Below are 17,924 nucleotides of genomic sequence, written 5' to 3' on the forward strand. Positions count from 1 at the left end.
GCTCACTTGCACCGCAGCCAGCGGGAGTCACAAACAGCCGGGGTTTCATATGCCGCGCTCCTGCAGCAGCCCGCCACGTGGGCCCAGCCATTGATTCTGATATCTCCTAGGCTCGTCTTGTTCTTGCCCTACTTCCCAGAGGCCGCAGGCAGACTCCGGGCCCAATCGTGCTGAACACTGCACATGCAAAGACCTGGGGCCTGAGTCAGCAGAGTTCCAAGGCGGTAAAACTTCTGCAGCACCTGCCCTCCCTGCCCCAGAGCCACACGCAACCTTGCGTGCAGCGTGCAACGGCAGAGCCGAATGACAATTCCACTGGAAACCCGAGTTAATTAATGACGCACCCAGCCTCACCCTCCTGTTAACCTGGCCCGCTCCAGGAGCTGCAGTCAGGGAGGACACGCTGGTGCACCCCGCAGCTAGTCAAGTTAGCTTTGCTTCCTCGGCCCCCGAAAGTGGATGTGGCTCTGGCCTTGGTCTGATTGGCAGCAGTCCCTGACAAGCTCTTATTTTCCTACTGGGAAGCCTGCAGCTCCAGAGTGCCCCTGGTACTACCTTGTGCTGGGAGGCTGTCAGCTCTCACAAGCTAAGCAGGCCCAGACTGGGTTACTGTATGGATGGGAGACAGACTGAGCCATGGTGGTGAGTCAAGAGTGAGGCTGCTGACCAGGAGGGTACTTGGGGGTCCTATTGTCTCTGAATGAGCCCTGTGTGGCAGGGTGGGTGACCCAGCCAAGGGTGTTGTTTCCTTAGAGTGCTTGCCCCAGTGAGTTGCTGGGCGTGCTTTGTCCTCCTGGTGAGTACTGACCCCCCTGCCCAGGGTAGGGCTAGGGGGTGCTGTGCTGAGGGGTGACCCAGTAGGACTCGGCCCTCCCAGTGAGTACTGACCCCCAATGTGCACGGGGCTGCTGCCTTTTGAACAAGGCAAAGATCCAGGGGCATTTTACCCGAGAGCCAGGGTGTAAATGTCCATGGCTGACCCTGGTCCAGCTTCCATGGGGTTTGGCATTCCTCTTCCCTTCCTTGGCTCCATGCTTTGCTCCCGGGGGCGGGTGCAGCTCAGCCCCACCCGATAGTGTTTCCAGGCCAGCCCCTGGTCCCTATGTGGCAAAGAGGGTCCGACCAGATGCCGTGGGGCTGTGACGCCCGCCTTGGTGGGGGAAAGGCCGCTGGGGCAGCAGGGCAGCTTTGTACAGCACCTGGCACAATGGGGTCAGCCTGGTACACGACTGGGGGGTGGGGCTAAGTGCTACCATAATATACACAATAAATGGGTACTGACAAAATCCTGGGGGCCCCCATCGGCATAGCAGGATCCTATGGTCTCCTGCCCCTAAAGGGCCCCCAGGGGAGGGCTGATCTGGGGGGTTAGGGGTCCCCATCCCCATAGCAGGATCCTATGGTCTCCCGCCCCTAAAGGGCCCCCAGGGCAGGGCTGATCTGGAGGGTTAGGGGTCCCCATCCCCATAGCAGGATCCTATGGTCTCCTGCACCTAAAGGCCCCCCGGGGGGGCTAGTCTGGGGGTGGGGCGAGGCTGTCGCTGGGGCCGGGCTCCGTCTGTAGGGACCCCCCCGAGTCGGGCCCCTCCCCAGCTGCGGCTCCTTGTTGGTGCCCTCCCCACTGGGGGGGCTCTAGGGGGGTGGAGGCGGCCGGGCGGAGCCTGGCGCTGGGGGCTCCGGCGGGGGAGCGCGGGGCGGGCGATGGGAGCGAGAGGAGCCGCCCTGGCCCGGGACGGGAGCGGAGCGCGGAGCCGGGGGCCGCCGGTGAGTGGCCGGGAGGGTCCCGGGGCTGGTGGGTCGGGAGGGCGGGGGGAGGGACTTTGGGGGAGTTGTTGGGGGCAGCGGGGGGAGGAGTTTGGGGGGAGTTGTGGGGGGATGTTGGGGGCGGTGGGTGGAGGAGTTTGGGGGAGTTGTGGGGGGAGGAGTTTGAGGGGAGTTGGGGGCAGCGGGGGAGGGACTTTGGGGGGAGTTGTGGGGGGATGTTGGGGGCAGTGGGGGGAGGAGTTTGGGGGAGTTGTGGGGAGAGGTTGGGGCAGGGGGGTGAGGAGTTTGGGGGAGTTGTGGCTGTGGGGAGCTGGGAAATGTTGGGCTGCTGGGGTTGGGGGGCTGGTGGAGTGAGTGGGGGATATAGAGGTCCAGTGTGTCAGGAGTGAATGGGGCAGGTTGTTGGGGGCAATGGGGTGAGGGTTTGGGGGATGCGTTGTGGGGGGATGGGGAATGTTGGGGGTGGTGGGGTTTGGGGCCATGGGGGGTGAGGAGGTGGGAGGTGAGTTGTGGGGCAGTGGGGCATGTTGGGCGGCAGTGGGGTTGGAGGCTGGGATGTTGGGGGTGACTGAGGTCTGTGGGGGGTGGGGTGAGGAGGTGGAAGGTAAGTTATGGGGCACGTTGGGGGGCAGAGGGGTTGGAGGCTGAGATGTTGGGGTGAGGGGTTGGGGCCTGTGGTGAGCGGGGTGTTTATGGGGGTTACTGGGCAGTGGGGGGGACTGTTGGGAGAAGTGGAGGATAGTTGAGTATTGGGGGGAGGAGGTAGTGGGGGGCATGGGGTGCATGGGGCAGAAGCTCAGTGTACAGTTCACCCCACGCCAGGCAGGCCGCACTGGGGCACTGCCCTGCTGCCCTGATTGCGCTGTGTCCCCTATCCCCAGTGGTGAGGCCCTGTTCCCAGAGTGCTGGGAAAGTGTCTCGCTCCCTCTGGCCCCTCGCTGGGCTCAGGAGGGTGATTTACAGCGGAAGCAGCCCCTACCCGCTCTGGACTGACCGGGGCCAGCCAGGCCTCTCCTCCCCCAGCCCTGGCCTGCCCTTCTAGCCTGGGCAGGGGCTGGCCTGGCTGGCAGCTGCTGTGGCATATGGATCTCCATCCTGTTTGGCAAAGCGCAAGTGTGTATGTTCGGGGAGAGGTCCTCTTTCTCTGCCCCCTTCCCATAGGGCTGCCTCTCCTGTCACCTTTGCTGCCCTGTGTAAACTCTTGTGATGTAGAGTGAAAGGCAGTTCTGTGGTTAAGACTCTGGATTCGGACTGCAGAGAATCTGGGCTCAGTTCCTGGTCCTCGGGCGAGTTGTTTAGGGCCGGACTGGAGTCCTTCCGTTCGCTCGGGTAGGGGTTGGACCCTCTCGCTCCGTACCTCGATGGAATGTAACGGCCGGGATGGAACGCGAGGCTGCAGTGCAGTCCTCCAGAGCAGAGAGTCTCACTCCGGAGAGCATCGCCCGGAAGCTTCGTCTGGGGAGTTACGGTGGGAGAATGCCAAGAGTGGGGCTGGCAGGGTGCCTGGAGAAGGCTGGGAAAAGCATCTGTAGGGGGATGCATCAAATACACCCTGATCTGGTTTTGGAGGAGCTGGCTTTCACCTCCGCTCAATAGGGAGGGCGAGCCCGCTCCTCTCCGGCTAGCTGTGGCTGCCCCGAGAACGCATGGTTATTGGTGCGCTGCTGGATTTCAAGCTGACGCCAGCTGCGCCATGAGCTGTTCATTGAGCACAGCATAATATGCCTGCTTGCGGCCGGAGCTCGAAGGTCTGAGGGGATCTGTAATGTGATTCTTGGATTGGGAAGGCCGGCGCGGAGGGGAGCTGTGACCTGCTCATGAGGATGCCAGCTGGAAGGAGGAAAATCTCACAGTCCTTCCTCTGGCTTCATGCTTTGATGCCCAGCAAGGAAACAAGCACCCTCTTCCCTGCCCAATTGCTGCAGATCCAGAGCCCTCTGAGGTCAATGGAATGGTTGCCATTAACCTCGGGGAGGCCCGTAAGGCGGGCAGTATGGGAATGGATAAACGTGACCGGATTCCCACGTATGAACATGCACATGGGATCCAAGTCACATGCAGCGAGAGGCAGGCCTCCCCCACGCCCCCCTGGTGCGTTCTGATAAGCTGGGGAGGATGTTTTGGTGTGACGTTGGAGCCATAGGCATCAACTTGAAATGGCAAGTGGTTTGTTATTGCAGGGCTTGTGAGCTGATCTCATCTGACTTTCTCCTGTGCAGACAAGCTTCTCCAGCAGGTTGTCATTCCTTTCTGAAGGCTGGCTGCTTTCCCCTTTTCATTTCTCCTGTGTGTGTCTCTTTCTTTCCCCCACCACCTCCCTTCCCTCCAGCGGGGTCACGTCGCTGAGGCATGCACAACAGTACCCCGGGCTGGATGTGGGTACGCAGCTCGGCCAGCTTTCAGCTTCGTTGGCAGGAGCGTGTGACGATGCCTAGAGGAAACCTCGTCCCTGCCCTGCTCCCAGCAGCATAAATTTCACTAGGGAAAACGACACCCACTGTTTGGCGGCTGTTACATTAATTGCTTGTGTTGTAACTTGGACTCTAAGTCTGGCGGCTTGGGTGGGGAATTCAAACTCGGAGCAGCGGGAGGTGTAGTGAGGATCAGTGCTGTGTGGGAGAACTGGCATCTCATCAGCTGTCTGGAAAACCTGAAGGTAGAAAACAGTGTGTGTGTGGAGGGTCAGGGGTATGTACACGTGTGTGTGCATTGCTCCTATGCTTGGATTGTAGATTCTCAGATCAGCAGGGTTATGAACATTGACCAGGCACCTCTGAGCCTGAGGAATACACCTAGTAGCCCTAGGCAGAGAAGAAAAACGAGCCCGGAAATGCTTTCCCAAGCAGTTTCATCATGAAATTGACATGATTCTTGTCAGTTTCCCTTCTGCTCTGGGGTTCTGAATCCCTGTTGTGATACTGACTAGAGTCTTGTCAGTTTCACACTGCTGCTGCTTCAGAAACTTCTGAGCAGCTGCAGAGGAGAGCTGTCTGTCTGCAGACTCAGGGTTCATCAGGATGCTTGGAAGGCTTTCTCCGAAGCCATAAGGGCTAGAAACTCACTTAAATATTCCAAATTCACACAGCGCACATGAAAAACTGGCTAACTGACAGGTCTCAAAACACAACAGGGTATCCTCATTGACCATTTCCGTTGGGGTCCTGCAGGGGTCAGTTCTTGGTCCTACACTATTTAACATCTTTATCAATGAGTTGAGAGAAAACATAAAATCATCACTGATAAAGTTTGCAGATGACACAAAACTTGGAGGAGTGGTAAATAATGAAGTGGACAGGTCACTGAATCAGAGCGCTCTAGATCATTTGGTAAACTGGGCGCAAGGAAACTGTATGCATTTTAATGCAGCTAAATGTAAATGTATACATCTTGGGACAAAGACTGCTGACCATACTTATAGGGTGAGAGATTCTATCTTGAGAAGCAGTGACGCCGAAAAAGATTTTGGGCCGTGGTGAATAATCAGCTGAATGAATGCGATCCTGGGATGCACAAACAGGGGAAGCTCAGGTAGGAGCAGAGAGGTTATTTTACCTCTGTACTTGGCACTGGTGTGACCACTGCTGGGATCCTGTGACCAGGTCTGGTCCCTGCAGTTCAAGAAGGATGTTGATCAGTTGGAGAGGGGTCAGAGAAGAGTCACGGGAAGGGTTAAAGGGTGAGAAAACCTGCCTGATAATGACAGACTCAAGGAGTTCAATCTATTTAACTTAACAAAGAGACAGCTAAGGGGTGATTTGATTACAGTCTATAAAATACCGACATGGTAGAAGAAATCTCTAATATAGCTCTGCAATATAGCAGAGAAAGGTATAAAACTATCCAGTGGCTAAATGTTGTAGCTAGACAAATTCCGACTGGAAATAAGATGGACATTTTGAACAGTGAGCGTGAGTAACCATTGGAGCAATTTACCAAGGGTTGACATGGGTTCTCTCTCACGAACCGTTTTTGAACCAAGAGTGGATGTTTTCTAAAAGATCTGCTGTAGGAGTTATTTGGGGGCAGATCTCTGGCCTCTGCTACACAGGGGGTCAGACTAGATCATCACAATGGTTGCTTCTGGCCTTGGAATCTGTAAAGTTCTACAGAGATGGATGTTTCCCCCCCCCCCTGTGATGCCCCCCCGCAACTCCTCCCCACCCCATTCTGACGTTCAAGATGTCCTGTAACACTGGTGTACTTGTGTCACTGAGGAAAGATGGAAACTATAATCACCCTTCACCATCTCACAGCCCCATTAGGCGGTTGCTTAGGAGGGAGGACATCTGTTGTGATTCCCCGAGGAGGAATTACTGCGGAGCCAGTTACAAAACAGCATTTCTGCAGAGGCCAAGGAGGTGCTGGGACAGAAGCCCCAGTGAAACTAGGTGACCTTCTAATCCCTTTACCCACATGCTGGCAGTTCCCGCTTCCAGGCAGAGGAAGTAATAACGAATGCAGAGTAATGAAAGTTAATCTGAAAAAAGAAAAGGAGTACTTGTGGCACCTTAGAGACGTGCAGAGCCTTTCTAGGGGGAGGGAGGAAGGAAGATCCCGACGGCCACGGATCTGGCGTCTTCTCCTGGGTATCTGGCCGTGTCTGCAGATTGCTGCTCTGCTGACCATCACTGCGCTACAACTGTCTGCCAGCTGGTGCTGGGCCTGTTGGGTCTCTCGTGGAATTTCAACTGGACCGGGGGATCCTTTTCCACTTCCTCATCTAAACAGGTCCCTAGTGTTGCCGTGTGACATTACACAACCCAGAGGTGGCTGCATTTTGGTGGCAGGTGCAATAATTCCTACCTACGTTGTTCTTCTATAGCGAGCTGCGAAGCTTTGGGAGGTCACACGCTCTGGTTTTGGTTAAAGATGAGGCCAGAGAGGGGCGTACTTGTGAATGGTTCCCCCGCATGCCCATTTCAAGCAGTGGCCCTAGCTACCTGATGGCCCCATTGGCAACTTCCCTGGAGCCAGAGGGAAACTCCTAAACTCCATAATACTGCCCCAGTCATAGTCCCCCTCCGCAAGAATGCAGCTATTGTTATTTGTCTGGTGGTGGTGCCAGGAGTGGACCCCGCTGCGCTAGGTGCTGTACAAACAGCACAAAAGACAATCTCTGCTCCCAAAAGCTCAGTTAGGCAATCCCGACTCCTGATCCCAGGGGAGACTGGTCACATCATGATGGAGAAGCACGCTCGGGGTTTTACAGCCAGGGGTGTGCCCCTAACAAAGAGGAGGGCTGCTCCGGACCACGTGCTGGGGGAACTCCCACAGGCTATCCCCGGCAGCGTGAAGCAAACCTTGACTTGGGTACGTTGGTTTCTAACTAAACTGTACCCAATCGGTGCCCGTGCCTAGGACGGTGGCAAAGGAAGCTATCGCTTTCCCCTAGCAGAGGAGGGCTCCCTCCAGGTCACTCTCAGAGGCTGGGGGGTGGATTGGTGAGGCCACACAAGGCAGGAACTGGAAGTGGTATCCAGGGGAACTAGCTTGAAATATTTACGCTTTCTGGTGGAAAAACCAGCTCTCCCCTTTGCTAGTCCTGGGTCCCTCAAAGGCCAGCAGGGAGTAGCCTCTTCTGTGTAAATGTATCTGCTGTCCAGCCCTGCTAGCCCCTGTGAGCATATTCATGCTTGCGATTTATTCGCAATAGGATTAAACTGTCCCTTCTGTCCAGGCCTGTATGCCCTCCACCCTCCTACGATCCCTGGAGACCCTGCGATGGGTCTCATTAACCTGGCCCAAGTGTGTTTCTCTACGAGGTTGTTGAGTGGAGCAGCCGTTCCCTGGAGCTTTATTTCTCCTCTGCTGTTAGTCATTTAGCATCTCAATTAATCCTCCCATTGTAGCAGTTCAGCTACGCCTTGGTGGGGACCTACTGGCCTTAGTTTGCCACCTGCCCCTGTGGGCAGGCATGTCTGTGTGGGCGGAGCCTCTGTGCAGAAAGGGGTGGGGCTTTTCAGAGGGCAGAGCCTGGCTGCTGAAAGTGCCGCTCAGCCAAGCGGGTGATGGAAAACCCCCAGGTTGATCAGCTCAGCTGCTTTTTTTGGGGGGGGAGTGAGGGGGTGTTCCTCCTGAATTTAAATAGCTGCTCGGCAGGTGTGTCCAGAGCTCCTGGGCAGATATAGATGCCGTGGGGCTGAGCTCACCACAACAAGGCCTTGATTGTAGGTGTGATCAAGGGGAAGAGGTGTTGAATAAACTACTGGCTCCTCCACTTTTGCCTTCTCCCGCTGGTGTCCCTTTAAAGCTGCTCTGGACGAGGTTTGATCCACCTGGCTCATGGAGCAGCATTTAGCACCCTGGTGCTTGGCACACTGGGCATTGCCAATGCCGCTGAGCGGGTGCCCCGGTGGCCGGTGTGTAGGCCAGAGGAAATGCACGTATGGTAGATTGAGGCAGAACCTCACATTCTGCTCCTTGGGAAATGGATTGGAGCGAATTGGGTCCTGCCGGTTGGAATGAGTTTCCCAGCGGTAACATGCCGGATAGTTAGTGCCCGGCTCACGCGTCTTAGGGTGGCTGTGCTGTTCTGTGGAGCAGCCGGCAGCCCAGCAGGGACATGGGGGGGAAGTACTGAAAACATGTCTGGTGGGAAGGGGCGTGAGGCCCAGCGAGGCTAGTGGAGAAGTGGCTCCCCCTGGAGCCGTGGGTTCCAATCACACGGGAAATGAGTTTGCTGGCTCTCAGCCGCAGGGTGCTTGTCGTGGTGCTGGCTTGGCGGGTGAGGGGCTGTGCGGAGAGACGGAGCCTGGGAAATGGAGCTCTCTGTCCTGCGTGGGGAGGAGGGGGAGTGCGGAGGGGGTTTTCCAGCACGCCCTTGAGCTTTTGGCTGTTGGAGGGAGGAGGAACGGGTGAGCTGGTGGCTTTGTGCTCTGACCAGGAGGCAGTGTCCCTGGCCAGCGGGAATTGGCAGGACGGTGTTAATTACTCGCCTGGGCTGCCCCAGGGTGCATGTGGCCAGGTTGGAGGGGACTCAGAGAGGGGGCGTCTGCACAGGGCCTGGGGAGCCGTCTGGGGCCAGATCAGCTGGAGGGGGGTAGCCTGCCAGGCCCAGGTGTCCTTCACCTGGAAGGAGTGGGAGGCTGTGGGGGGCGGGGAGTTTTTCTGCTGGCGTTGGGTGAATTGATGTGACCTCGGGGTGACTGGCGGCTCGTCTCATTTCTGGGCGTGTTTCTGGCCTGCCAGGTGCTGGGCTTGGGGCCTGGCTCGGGCCCACCTCAGTGACTGAGGTGCTGGAGGGGAGCTCCAGGGGTTCGAAATCAAATCCCGCCTCTCCCCCCGCCCAGCAGAACTGCCCTGGCTGTGCCCCGAGGGGGCCTCTCGCTGTGGGGTGGGGGACAGGACCAGTCCCTGAGAGGGGGCTGTACTCAGGGCCCCCTGGCTCTGTGGGGGCTGCGACTGTGGGTGCCGAGGCTGGCTCCCCCCAGCCCTGAACAGGGACGGCCCCCTGCTGCATGTCCAGAACGCCGGTGGGGGGGCTTCCCCCCGTCCTCCAGCCCCACCCCGGGGCCCTGCTGCCGGGGGGGGGGAGCTGCTGGGAGACTGGCGCAGGGGACCCCCTAGGCGGGGTCATTCTGTCACTTGGTGTGTACGAGAGCCGGCCCAGGGGCACGAGCTAAACAGACCAGAGAGGGGACCAGTCCCCAGCAGGCCAGTGGTACAGCTGGGCCTAGACCCCCCCTCTCCTGGGCCCCCAGCTCAAATTCTGGGCTGTTGATTGCACAGTGCCAGGCGATGCCCCGCTGCCTGCCCAACCCGGAGGCCTCCTGTGTCCCTGCCCCTTTAAGGAAAGTTTGTTTTTCTCCGTGCCTGGCAGTTATTTTAGTGCCAGACCAGCTGAGCAAGTGTGCCGGCTCCGGGGCTCCACCCGTGGCAGGAACTGGATGGGCTGTTTGCCCAGCCTTGGCTATCAGGTACAGGATCGCCGGCAAAGCACCTTTCTCTGCCTTGGGCCTGCCTCTGCCGTCCTTACGCTGGCAGGGCCCGGGTGCCTTCGGCCGAGGGCAGGACAGCACCCCGGGGCGCTGGGGGCCCAGGCGGAGAAGCCAGCCACGTGCCAGCTGATCGTGGGAGGCTGGGCACAGCCCTGTGCCCACTCCCCTGGCAGCCTTGGCACGGGAACAGAGGGACCCTACCTTCCCCAGCAGGGAGCTGTCTGTGGTGCTGCCCCCTTGGGCAGAAGCCGTGGGTGGGCGGGGGTGGCATCTGTGCCATGTGGCTTGTGCTTTGTGGCCTGTGCTGCCCCCTGTGAAATGCCACGAGGGGCCGCCCAGCAGCCCCGGGGTGGGACGGGGGGGTGGGACGGGGTCCCCTGTGTGATTTGAGCAGGCTGGGATGTGGAGGAATTGTGTCCGGTCCCGAGGTGCCAGCTCTCTGCTGAGTCTCCCCAACCCATGGCAAGCCTGGCCGCTGTTGCGGGGGGGGCATGTTTGGGGGGCAGAAGGGTCCTGTGGATCAGGGCACTGGCCCAGGACTCTGGAGACTGGGTTCTGTTCCTGGCTCTGCTGCGTGACCTTGGGCAAGTCGCTGCACTGCACCGTGCCTCAGTTTCCCCAGATGTAAAATGCCGATAACTGTCCTGACCTTGTCTGGAAACTGCTCTGAGATTGGCTGACAAGGGGCTGTTCTGTGAGGACATAGGTTTATAAGAACATGTCTCTGCTCTGCGGGGTCTGATACCATGCCCATCACTGGGGCGTCTGGGCTCGTGACCCCTTCGCAGCCCTCTGTCAATGTGTATCACCGTTACCCCTCTCTGGGGGAGATTAGCCTGCGCCCCGTTTTACACATGGGGAAACCGAGGCACAGAGCAGGGCCCCAGCATGTTGAGGCCTGGGGTCAAGCCCTTGGGCCAGCACTGGCCATCTGTGAAACCTCCCCCCGGTGCGGTGTCCCTGACTCCTGGGCCCTGGGATGGCTCGGTTGTGCCTGGTGCCGGCCTGTGGAGGCTCGGGGAGCTGATGGAGGGGGATGCACCCCGGCCTCCCCTGGTCTGCCTCGGGTCCTGCTGCAGCGTCCCTGCCCGGCCTCAGCCGGCGGTTCCTAATGTTTTCCCTTCTGAAGGCTCCCTGCAAGGAAAAGAGCAGGAGTAATGTCCATTTCCAGCTTCCCCCGGGGGGTGCCGGAGAACTCTGCCAGGCTCCGACGTACCCAGGGCCTCCAGCCGTGGATGGCACCAAACCCCGGTAGAAACCGGATCTGACCCCCACTCTCTGGCCCAGTGAAGACCAAGGCGACGCCTTCCTCCTTCACCCAGCTTTGCTGCAGTTTGGTCCTGTTTACACGGGCAGGGCCAAACTGGATTAGGCTGCGGTGCCGTAGCCACGGCCCGCTCCTGGGGAGGCCGAGAAGTGAGGGAGCAGCCGGTGTGTGGGGCGGGGGGCACGGTCAGGGCAGGGGGTGCGGCAGGTCCTTAGGGCGATGGACGAAAGCCTCCTCCAGAGGACAGAGCCCAACCCGACGCTGGCACAGGGGAATGGGAGCCAGGATGCCTGGGTTCTTTTTCCAGATCTGCCGTGTGGCCTGAACCGCCTCCCTCTGAGCTTCGGGTCCCCCGTCGGTGGGCTGGGGAGAGGAAGCCCCCCTGAAAAAAGGCCGGAGTCCTCAGGCCACGATCCTCACTGTGGGTCTGCCAACCCTGCCTGGTGCCCTTCCCGGAGGGGAAGCCGGCACTCACCCTGCCTCTTGTGCCAGGCACCACTTCCCTGGGGATGGCACCGAGGGCCCCCGGCAACCCAGGAGGGACTCGCCTGATGCCAACCGGGGGCGGAGCGCCGCCAGCCGGACAGCTGGGGTCTCCCCTCCACGCGCTGCCCACCCCTGGCCCTTATGGGCGGTCGCAGCCTGCGTGGGGGGGTGGGGGGGGCGGCTGGCGTTTGCAGCCCCTCCCCCAGCCTGGGGCCTCGGTTGCTGACGGTTTCGCTTGAGGAGCTCCTGGGTGGGGTGGAAAATCGGCAGGGCCGCGGCCAGCCTGGGAGAAACTAGCAGCCCTTTGTCCCAGGGCTTCCTCCCCCGGCGCCTGGCCTCCGCAGCAATTCAACCCGCGTAATCCTCTGGAAACAAACAGCCGCGCGGCTCCCACTCGGGTGGGCCCCGGCTCCCCAGCCGGGGCGGAGGAGGAGGGAGCGGGGGTCTTTCCCGGCCGGGGTCCCTGCAGCCCCGGGACGAAGCGACCAGCTGAACTGGGGGAGCAATGCTCCCGTCGGGCCTGATCCCCAGCCCCACGTGGGCTCCTGCTGCCGTCAGCGGGGCAGGCCTGGGGGTCGGCGTGTCGCGGGTGGGGAGACGGGGACCTTGGTCCAATGAGTGCGGCTGGTGACTGACTGGGCACAGTTGGGTTGGGGATCCTGTGAGATGCTCTGTTTCTTCCTCCCCTTTCCTCCTCACCCGCCTGCCGCCAGGGCTCGCCCCACGGCTAATCTGCCAGCGAGAGGAACGTGCTTCCCACGGGTACCCCAGAATCTTGGCCTGCCCCCTGCCCCTCTAGACGGGCCCTCCAGCGGGCGCTACTCCAGAGCCAGAGTGGGCCAAACGGATCAGTCAGCTGGTGCCCAGGTGCCCCGCTGGGTGGGCATGGGGCACGGCGGCTGCGTGGGGCCACCTGAGGCGGTTTCCTTAGCACAGCGCAGCCGGGAGCACTGGCCGGCAGGACATTCGCTGACCCCCTTGCGGCTGGCTGGGGAACTCTGGAGTTGTCTCGAGGACGGGGATCGGGGTGGAAAGGTACAACAGGGGGAACCCCTGCTCCAGAGCTGTCTGGGGGCCATCAGGATTCCTGGGTTCTAATCCTGGCTCTGCCATTGCCTCCCTCTGGGGCACCGCCCAGCTCTGTGCCTCAGTTTCCCCATCTGTAGCCTGGAGGGGGTTGGGAGGATGGGGAGGTTAGTGCTTGTGTGGTGACAGGGCTAAGGAAGGGTTAAGTGCTGTGGGCTGTGGCTGGACAGCACCAGACAGGACCCCCTGAGACCTTCCATTAGGAGCTCAGTCGTGCCCCGGGGTCATGACGGGTGAGGGGGACTGATCTCACCCTGCCCCATACTCTGTGGGACAGCATGGACAGTGGGCACAAAGCTGCTGTCCCGCCCCCGCGACTGGGAGGAGGGTGGGACCAGAGGGCTGGTGCTACCCGGCGTGGGGCTGTTTGTTCCCGGATCCCAGGGCTGTGGCCCGTGCAGCGTGATCCCTGCAGGCCAAGCGCTGGCTCCTGGGGCAGTCGACAAGCCCCTGTGCCGAGGGCTGGACGAGCCATGGGGAGCTCCCCGCTCCCCAGCGTGGGTCCCAGCAGGCCGGGGCTGAGACGGGTTTGTTGTGGAGCAGGGGGGCAGTTCAGGCTGGCCCCTACCAGCAGACAGGTGGGGGCTGGACCCTAGGCCCCTACTGAGCCCTGTGTGCATGGAGTGAGGGGTGAAGTCTCAGATCCAGCCGAACCGTCCCAGAAATCGGCTGGAAATGTAGGTGCTCGGTGCCTTGTGAGCGTGATTCAGCAGGGGGCGCTCTTCCCTCCAAGGGTGTGAGCCTGGGTGGCCCCGTGGCCATGGCATCTCTGAGCTCCCCGCACCCAGCACTGAATGCCCGGGGCAGGGAGTTTGCGTCCTCTCCTGCGCTGTTCAGCAACATGGCGGTGGGCTGTTAACCAGCTGCTGTGCTCCACTCCAGAGGTGGCAGCGTTCCAGTGGTGGGTGCCTTTGCGTAACTTGTGAAGGGGGCTCTGGGCTGGAAGGAGGCTGGGGAAAGGCCAGGCCAGCCGGGCTGGGACGAGACGTGTCAGAGGAGGTTTGCTCGGGCCCGAATGGCGCAGGCCCTGTAGGACACAGAGCGGGTCTGTCAGCCGGCACCAGCGAGGTGCCAGGAGCAGCTGCTGGCGAGTCATGTGGCTGCCCCGGGCTCGGGGCTGCTGGGTAAAGAAGCCAAGATCAAATAAAGGCCCGGGCCCGAGGCTGCCCGAGCACCGCTCCCTGGGTGCGTGATGTGGAGGGGAGGGAGGGGGGCCGAGGGCTTGGCACGACGGGTAGATCCCTCCCTCCCGGAGCCAGCGTGTGGCCAGGAGCCCCCGTCGCTCCCCCGGGCGTCGGGAGCCAATGTCGGTGCTCGTGAACTGGTGAAATAGGGTAGGGGCTCCCCCCTCACAGCTCTGCCGGTGCCCCTCACTCCTGACCCGCAGCCCCCGGCTAGCCCCGCCCTGGGCTCCCCCCTCACAGCTCTGCCGGTGCCCCTCACTCCTGACCCGCAGCCCCCGGCTAGCCCCGCCCTGGGCTCCCCTCTCACAGCTCTGCCGGTGCCCCTCACTCCTGACCCGCAGCCCCCGGCTAGCCCTGTCCTGGGCTCCCCCCTCACAGCTCTGCCGGTGCCCCTCACTCCTGACCCGCAGCCCCCGGCTAGCCCCGCCCTGGGCTCCCCCCTCACAGCTCTGCCGGTGCCCCTCACTCCTGACCCTCAGCCCCCGGCTAGCCCCGCCCTGGGCTCCCCCCTCACAGCTCTGCCGGTGCCCCTCACTCCTGACCCTCAGCCCCCGGCTAGCCCCGCCCTGGGCTCCCCCCTCACAGCTCTGCCGGTGCCCCTCACTCCTGACCCGCAGCCCCCGGCTAGCCCCGCCCTGGGCTCCCCCCTCACAGCTCTGCCGGTGCCCCTCACTCCTGACCCGCAGCCCCCGGCTAGCCCCGCCCTGGGCTCCCCTCTCACAGCTCTGCCGGTGCCCCTCACTCCTGACCCGCAGCCCCCGGCTAGCCCTGTCCTGGGCTCCCCCCTCACAGCTCTGCCGGTGCCCCTCACTCCTGACCCGCAGCCCCCGGCTAGCCCCGCCCTGGGCTCCCCCCTCACAGCTCTGCCGGTGCCCCTCACTCCTGACCCTCAGCCCCCGGCTAGCCCCGCCCTGGGCTCCCCCCTCACAGCTCTGCCGGTGCCCCTCACTCCTGACCTGCAGCCCCCGGCTAGCCCTGCCCTGGGCTCTGACACCTCACTCCCCCCAATTCTGAGCCATGCAGGTCTCTGTCCCTCGTGATCCTACCCAGGATTTGCAACCAGGTCTGTGTGGGGTTCTGGGCTGGAAGGGTGAGTGGTCACCTCCAGGGGACCAGTCTCCCCCCATCCTCAGGGCCCTTCCTGACCCCCCCAACATTGTAGTCCACTGGAGCTTCCAGGGGGGGTACCCCAGGGCAGGGGCGAATGTTTTGCTGAAGGAGAGGATCCCTCCAGCCAGCTTCCTGATGCCCAGAGCTCTGCAATGGGCCTACTGACGGGGTGCCGAGGTGTTGGGGGGGGCTTGTTCCTGGGGTGCCAGGACCGTTGGGCTATGGAATCAGAGGTGTGGGGGTGTCGTGGCCCCCAAGGGTGTGAATAGCATGTGTGCAGGGCCCTGTGTCCTCGGCCGTGGCCCTGGGGTCGGGCTGCACGAGGTGAGTGTTGTGATGCTACCTCTTGTGAGGGAGCTGTTGCAAGCAGCAGGGAGAGCGCTGGGGGCCTCCATCTCTGTGCCCGGGGCGGTGCGTGCTGCCCCTGGGGTCTGCTCCTGGGCAGGTGGGTGCTCAGGGCGGCAGGTAGCTTTAGTTTCCATTGTGCTGGGCGGAGGAGGGAAAGGGCCTGTTGCCCTGCCCCAGTGCTCGTGTCCTGGGATGCCCACGGGGCAGGGCCCGGGGAGGGGTCCCAGCGTCAGAATGGGGTGTGGGAGCTGCAAGGCAAGGCCCCAGAGGGGGGGACGCCGGGCGTGGAGCCTGGGTCTCGCCTTGGCCTGGAACCTCCTGCATGCCCCCTGCCCACTGTCTGCCCCCAAACCCTTGGGTCAGGGCCCCCCCCCGTGACACCAGTCCTCAGGGTCTGCCGGGTGGGTGAGGGAGGCAGTGCACTGGGGGAAGGCCCAGGGCGTGGGGGGTCTGGATCTGCCCCGCCGCTGGTTGGAGTCCAGCCTGGGTTGGTGGGGACTCGAAGTTGTTCCTGCCTCTCGTCTGGTCATTGGCCAGTCTGTCTGTCTATCCAGGTCCTTGTCTGGGCCCCTGCATGGTGATATCTGAGCCTCACACGCACTGCTGGGCCTGTCCTCTGGGCATGCCCTGACACTGATCCCTGTTCTACAGAGGGGAAACTGAGGCATGAGTAGGGCAGGGTCACTAGGAGTGTGGCAGAACCGGGGACTGAACCTAGCCTGCTGCCTTAGCTCAAGCCTATCCTTCCCGAGTGCAGCGAGTGCGGCAGGTCTCGGCACTGGTCCTCACAGGCTGGCGGTCACCGGATCCAACCACAGCTGGCTCTCCCTGGCAGCTTGGTGGCAAGGCCCAGGGGGGCTGTTTAGGGAGCAGCCCCTCCAGGACCTAGTGCCCCCCCGGTTTGGTGCCAGGTGTGCCGCGGGAAGCTCTTCCATGGGGGGCAGGAGGAAGAGCAGGGGCTCTGGCCCCACCCTGTCCTGGGCATGGCAGGGTGAGTCCATCCGGCTGCCGAAGGCCATGGGGCTCTGAGCGGTTGTGGGGTGGGGTCATGGGGCGGGGGTCACGGGCGGCCCACGGAGGTGTCCTCGCCAGAAGGTTTGGCCCTCAGGTCTCCGCAGATGACGGTTGCCCCTGGGCTGGGCTGTGGCTCCGTGGGCACATTGCTGTCTTGGCTGGGGGGTGGGGAGGGGCAGGAGTTACTGGCTGCAGGGGAGCCCAGGGCTGGGGGGCAGCAGGGTGAGGGGTCTCTCGTGAGCACCCAGTTCCCCCCTGGGCGAAGCTCCCTACCCTGAGCAGCGCAGAGACCGGGGTGAGCTGATCTCGTGGGCGGGCTGATGGACAAGGGGGATCCCCGCACCCCCCACCTTCAACCCCTGCCTTGCGCTGGGCTGGGGCCCCCTCCCCACTTTGCTGCCCCAGGGGCGGGTGCCCAAGGGGCATTGGTAGGGCCAGGGTCCCTGTGTTGCCTCCCCCCTTGCAGGAGGCCGTTGAGCTGGGCTGGGGTCTGGCTGGCCTGGATCCGAGCTGTCTGGGGCGGATGGGCAGGCAGCGTGGTTGGTGAGTTGGGGCTGCTGCCCCGGGGGACCCCCGGCTGTGGGGCTGCAGCCTGGCCCCAGGGCTGTCCCATTGCAGAGCGGCCAGTGGGGGCTGGTACGTCGGCCCCAGCCCCAGTGATCCCCCGACCCGGTTCCCCTGAGGTTCTGGTCCAGGCTCTTTGAGGTGGAAAGGGCCAGCAGGGAAGGGGCCTCCCCAGCCTCCTCCCGCTCCTGGCACCTGGTTCCCATGTGGTGCCCGGGGCCAGGTTAAGCGGCCGGAGCGGCTGGGCCCGGCCCACACGGGGTTAACGCTGGCTGGAGGAATTCAGCGGGGTGGGGGTGGATGAGCAGCGCTGTCCCCTGCTGGATGGTGCCACATCGCCTTGCACAGCCCTGGGTGCCGAGCAGCTGGGGACGACTGGGAGTCCCAGGGGCACAGGGACGTCCGTCTGTCTGGACAGGGGGATACCGGGGGCCTGGCAGGGGGGCACTAGGGGTGCTGGCCGGGTGGCGGGGTCTGGGACCCTGGCGGGGAGGTACTGGGGGTGCTGGCAGGGGCTTGGGGCCCTGATGGGGGGTATTGGGGGTGCTGGTGGCGGTGGGGGCTGGGGGACCTGGGGGGGGCACCGGCAGGGGTTGCGGACCCTGGCGGAGGGGGCAGTGGGGGTGTTGGCTGGGTGGTGGAGGCTGGGGGCTCTGGCGGGGGGGGAGTGCTGGCAGGGTGGCAGGGGCTGGGGGCCCGGACAGGAGGGCACTGGCGGTGGTGGTGGGGCCTGCGGGCCCTGGTGGGGGGCACTGGGGGTGCTGATGGGGGTGGGGGGTCCCTGGCGGGGGGGCACTAGGGGTGCTGGGGTCCTGGCTGGGGGGGGCCCTGAGGGTGCTGGCAGGGGTGGGGAACCTGGCGGGAGGGCCCTGAGGGTGCTGGCAGGGGCGGGGGGCCTGGCGGGAGGGCCCTGAGGGTGCTGGCAGGGGCGGGGGGCCTGGCGGGAGGGCCCTGAGGGTGCTGGCAGGGGCGGGGGGCCTGGCGGGAGGGCCCTGAGGGTGCTGGCAGGGGCGGGGGGCCTGGCGGGAGGCACTGAGGGTGCTGGTGGGGGGCCTGGCGGGGGGCTGGGGGCCCGGACAGGAGGGCACTGGCGGTGGTGGTGGGGCCTGCGGGCCCTGGTGGGGGGCACTGGGGGTGCTGATGGGGGTGGGGGGTCCCTGGCGG

General features: G+C 62.7%; 1 protein-coding gene across 3 annotated transcripts in view; it reads left to right on the forward strand.

Moving 5' to 3' along the window:
* Positions 1 to 453: 453 nt before the first annotated feature.
* LZTS2 (leucine zipper tumor suppressor 2) overlaps positions 454 to 17,924 on the forward strand; it is a 49,709-nt gene continuing 32,238 nt past the window's right edge. The window contains exon 1 of one of the 3 annotated variants that reach the window (XM_084635636.1): positions 454 to 642. The gene's annotated coding sequence lies outside the window, so the exon portion shown is untranslated. Of the gene's footprint in view, positions 643 to 1,663; positions 1,765 to 17,924 lie in introns of those variants that run through there. The other 2 variants (XM_084635633.1, XM_084635635.1) reach the window with 2 other exon arrangements.

This window comes from Lepidochelys olivacea (assembly GCF_965140295.1).
Source record: "Lepidochelys olivacea isolate rLepOli2 genome assembly, chromosome: 7".
Lineage (NCBI taxonomy): Eukaryota > Metazoa > Chordata > Testudines > Cheloniidae > Lepidochelys > Lepidochelys olivacea.